This window comes from Vombatus ursinus, unplaced genomic scaffold, assembly GCF_900497805.2.
Source record: "Vombatus ursinus unplaced genomic scaffold, bare-nosed wombat genome assembly UNPS02014863.1, whole genome shotgun sequence".
Classification (NCBI taxonomy): Eukaryota; Metazoa; Chordata; class Mammalia; order Diprotodontia; family Vombatidae; genus Vombatus; species Vombatus ursinus.
The window spans coordinates 21,551,268-21,556,197 of record NW_020954641.1 but is presented as its reverse complement, the minus strand read 5'-3'; the positions used below and the strand labels follow the sequence as shown (position 1 = coordinate 21,556,197).

The 4,930-nt window shown below is 43.7% G+C and overlaps 1 non-coding gene across 1 annotated transcript; it reads left to right on the top strand.

Annotated features, from left to right (window-relative positions):
• Positions 1-299: 299 nt before the first annotated feature.
• LOC114027865 lies at positions 300-406 on the top strand. Its single transcript, XR_003567305.1, has one exon. It is a non-coding gene; the product is annotated as a U6 spliceosomal RNA (small nuclear RNA).
• The last annotated feature ends 4,524 nt before the right edge of the window (positions 407-4,930 follow it).

Genomic DNA, 4,930 nt, shown 5'->3' with positions numbered 1-4,930 from the left:
TGTGTATTTGTTACAAGGTTGTTCTTTTTTGTTTTTGTTTTTTTTCCCCAAAGGGTAGGTGAGCAGAGAAAATGATTTGGTTAAATAAAAAAAATTAAAAATATAAGAATTGCTTGATAAAAAACATACATAGTTTTTAAAGTTGGAAAAAATAGGTCATTTTGACACTTCTTTTACCCTAAAACTAAACCCTAAAGAATGGCTTACATTGACTTCTCTTCCAAATTAAAGATTGTTAAATGTAAAAAAAAAAAAAAAGTTTAAAAAATTAAGTAAATTCTGTCAAGAGTGCTTTTCTTGTGCTTTCTTCGGCAGCACATGCACTAAAATTAGAATAATACAGAGAAGATTAGCATGGCCCATGTGCAAGGATGACATGCAAATTCGTGAAGTATTGCATTTCTTTTCAGTTAAAAAGAGCATTTTCTTTGGAGAGACCCTAGACATGAGCCATACCTAAATTTTGTTTTAGAAATTTCACTGGAAAGTTATTCTGGGGTGGGAGCAGAACCAAGAGGAGAAACTGATTCTCTCTGGGGTCAGGCTTCCCCAAGATGAATTATGGATCTAAGACTAGTTCCCCCTGGGGTCCCTAGGCCTCTGGGTATATTTGGACCACCAGCATCATGTATAGTACCTGGCACATAGTAGGCACTTAATAAATATTTGTGGATTGATTGATTTGTCCATATTCACAAAACTAGTTGACTTAAGAGGAGCATCTCAAAGCCCAGTTCCTCCAGAATCTATGTCTAGAATTATTTCATCTGTATCAGGTGTCTTGGGAAAGGAGGGGAAAAAAAACTGGCTTATTCAATGGAGGTTTACTTACATGTAATTAATCCATAATTCAATGGGCCTCCTGAATCCCTAAGACAAAAAAGACCAGAACTGCCCTTTTGGATGTCTTTCCATTTTTCTTCTTTCAGTCTCTTCTTGATATTCACTATAAACTGATGGGACCTGGGACTTCTCACTGGCATAGGGAGCTCCCATATAAAGGAGTTCCTTCTATAAATGCAGATTGGCAGAGTCTTAGAAAGTTGCCTAGAGTACTGAGTGACTCACAGTCAGTTTGTGTCAGTGTCTGAACTTGAACTCAGGTCTTTTTAGCTCCAAAGCCAGCTTTCTATAGACTATACACCACACTGCTCTTATTAACCCAAATATGCCTATACAAAGATGCTGTGACCTTGGGGGATCAAGGTGGGCCTCATGGAAGGAGAACTTCAGATGGGAAGGGTATCTCTCATGCAGAGGAGATCCTGAGGGACACTGGGGTGGTATTCTGCTAGAGTGCTCTGAATCAGACAGGAAGTGGGGGCAGGACATTTGAAGAGAAGTAGGTGGGTACATTTGAGATAACTAGTGGATATAATTCTGCTAACTAGTGGATATAACTAGATAACCCTGGTCTCGGTTTAGAAGTCCTAGTTGTTTGTCCTTCTAACTCCTATAATCTAAGGAAAGCCCCTTCCCTTTTCTGGGCCTCTGTTTCCTCCCCTTTATAAAAGGATGGGCGGGGGGAAGGGTTTGAAGCTGATGATTGCTCAGGTCTCTTCCAGATCTGGTGCTCTTGGGCTGTAAACCCTTCCCCACCCCCTTTCCCTTTCCCTCCCTATTGTACACAGCACAGCCCCTACCTTTTCTGAAGGCGAGACCATAAAGGCCTGACACAGAGCCAGGTGGGAAGCTTTCCATGAGCCTGGCTCTGGCTCCGAGCCAATGGGAGCAGAGCCCAGGCAGGCAGGGTTTGCCCGTGGATGTTTATGGCAGGCGGATACATAACATAAAGAAACAAGAAAATGATGGGTACTGGAAGCCAGGTCGAGCACATAGTAGCCGAATCGGGACTAGAAACCGGCTTTTTGGGATTGCAACAGCCTTTGGGGTCGCTGGCTTCTCAGAAACAGGGGGCAGAGGCGAGCAACGGCCAAGGAGAATGGGCAGGGCTCATCTGCCAAGCCAGACTCCCACTGCTGAGGTCACCCTGAGTATCAGGATCACATCCCAGCTCCTCAGCCACCCCCTGAGCCAACCGCCTTCTCCACTCCGCTTCTCCTCCCTCTTTCCACCTCCCTGCACAAAGTTCTAATCATCTCCATCGTATCTCTCAGCTCCTGGGTGACCGTGGGGAGCTCCTGGGACACAGCTACTAGGAGCCACCAGGAGAAGGCGGCATCTCAGTAGGGAGGCTGGAGATCTGGAAGACAATTTGATTCACGACTACAGAGTCCATGGGGAAAAGAGACCGAGCAAGAAGACCAGATTCACTCTGACTCCTGGGGAAAGCGCATGGCACGGGAAGCCAGTAGTTCTTGGTTCGAATCTTGACGCTGCTCTCAACTTGTTAGATGACTTTTGGCTAATGATTTTGCCTTTCTGGGGCTCAGTTTTCACATCTGTATAAACTAGTGGTGGTGGTAGAGGAGGGTGTGGGCTGGATTAGTTTTCTAGATGATCTGGAAAGTCTTTTCCAGCTCTAGACCTCTATGATTTCTTGTGACTCCTTGACCTGCCTCATTCAGATAAGGTGGATAGAGTGCTGGGCTTGGAGTTGGGAAGTCTTGAATTCAAATTTGACCTAACACTATGACCTTGGGCAAGTCACTGAACCTCCATCTTCTTCACCTTCCCATCTGTAAAATGGGCATAATAATAGTACCTACACACGAGATAATATTTGTAAAGTGCTTTGCAAACCTTAAATTGCCGCATAAATGTTAACTATTATTATTCATCTCTCCCATTGTGGGACAAAGAGCAGCCCCAGGAGATTTAAAATCATCTAAAGGAAGAAGTGAAAAATCACTGAAAGCAACAGAGGTGTCCAGGATAACTGATAAAGACTAGCTCCCTTCCAAAGGCTCAGCAGCTTGGGAGGGCTGTAACAAACTGACTGGGGATCAGACTAAAGACAATTCCGAGAGAAGACGGGGAAGAACCCAGGCCTCATACAATCATTTTTTTCCCTTCCCCTACACAATTATTCTGCAGGTGGGAGTTCTTTGTCTCTCCTCTCCTAATATCATCTCTAACTCTTCCACCAGAGATGCACTCTGTCAGTTATAATTTCTAGCTCTTTTGGACATCCTCCTGGACCCTCCTTCATCTATGTTTTAGGTTAATTCTCCAAACCTGTTCCTGCTTCCTGCCTTTAGCTGGCTTGTCTTTCTCCTGAGACAGGAGCAGGGCAGAGGAGAGCCCAGCTGAATGATTGATGAACCACCAGCTAGTTTCTAACGAACACTGCGGGAAGGCAGGAAGGAAGGGATCGCCATGCTACACTTCTCAGCTGGATCTTTTTTCCTGCCCCCATCTCATTGCAAGGCCTCTCTGGGTGGTCCTGGAGAAACTGCCCCTAGCCCCCAGCACCAATTTTTTTATATGGTGAAACAGAGGCCCCCAGAGAGGGAGGTACTTTGGAATAGTGGAAAATGTACTGGCCTTGAAAATGGAAAACTGGTCCTCAAGTATCAGCTCAGTCACTGACTAAGTGACCTCTCACAAGTTATTTCACCTCTATCCAAGCCTCAGTTTCCTCATCTGGGAAATGAGGATACTATATATTCTCCCATACTTACTTTATAGATATACTGTCAGGCTCAAATGACATAGCAAATGCAAATGTGTGCTTTGTAACCCTAGAGCATTATACAAATGTATGTAAAGTCTGGGCCACTCTCTCTTACCTGTGGGTCATCCCAGAAAAGCTGCCCCAGGGTCAAGGTATTCTGTGGTTAAAACCATAGCTCACAAGCAGAGGTGTGCTGGTGAGTGTTTAACAACCTACTGGAGGTGGGGTGGGGGAATGGATTAACGACATATTTTTATGTTTAATCTGCATTATTAGTCTTTCCCCAGCACTTTTAAAAGTCTATGACAATCAACAGCACAATAAATGAAGCCTTGATTTAGTGTGTTATAAGCATGCTGAAATTTAACAATCAGCTCAGGCAAATTAGAACTGGCTCCAGTACACCCCTGCCATAAGCCCCCATGGAGGATAAAATTCAAGGCAAAGAGGTTTAATTAAATCCTCCTTCCCTAAATTGGGCAGTTTCCCTCGGACATATACAAATTATTAGTGGTAGGAGCAGGTTCACCTAGGAATCCTGCATGGGGAATGCTCACGTACGTGTAATGGTTGTTGCATGCAGGAACAGATATAGCAGCTTATTATCTTTTGGTGATGTCCCTGAGTTGTTCTGCTGGGCCTGCTTCCCTCTGGCCTTCACACGGTAGTCCTTGCCTCTTTGTTAGGCTGTTCTCACTGATGCCACCTACTGGGCTTCAGCTGTGGTTTCCCATAAGAGGAGGAGTGAATTTGTTTTTGCTTTTTTTTCATATATTTTTTTTAAAGCTTCTATCCCAGAGGCCAAGTTTTAGCATTTTTAATGAGAAAGGCAGGCCCTCACATTCCCAGGACTAGAACTTTGCCTCCTAAAGGAGAGAGATCTGTCAGCAACCAAGATCTAAACTCTTTTGGAACACAATTGTAGCCAACCAATTAATTAGGGCTTATAGGCCTTTGTAGACTTGTCTTTTGAACTCTACTTCCTCCTGATAGAATAGAACTCATTGACCTGAGCCAATATCTAATTTAAGATTAGAAAGTCCCTATCTATCTCTAATCATATCCTGATTATCAATCTGCATTTTCCTACCCCCAAACATTGGAGGTTTTTTTCATGGATGACCATTTGCATTCCGACAAACTAGAAAAGTTTATATGGTTCTTGGGTACAGTGGCTTACATCAGCCCCTTCAAATATTCTGGGTCTTAGCATGCAAATAAAACGGGTAAGAGGAAGGTAAGAACAAAGAAGGTAGATAAGAGATTTTAGGAGGTATTGCCCTCACAGTATCTCAAATCCTTTGTTTTCTTTTGTTTGGAAAAGGCCTTTGCAATCATCGAGATAAGGGATAA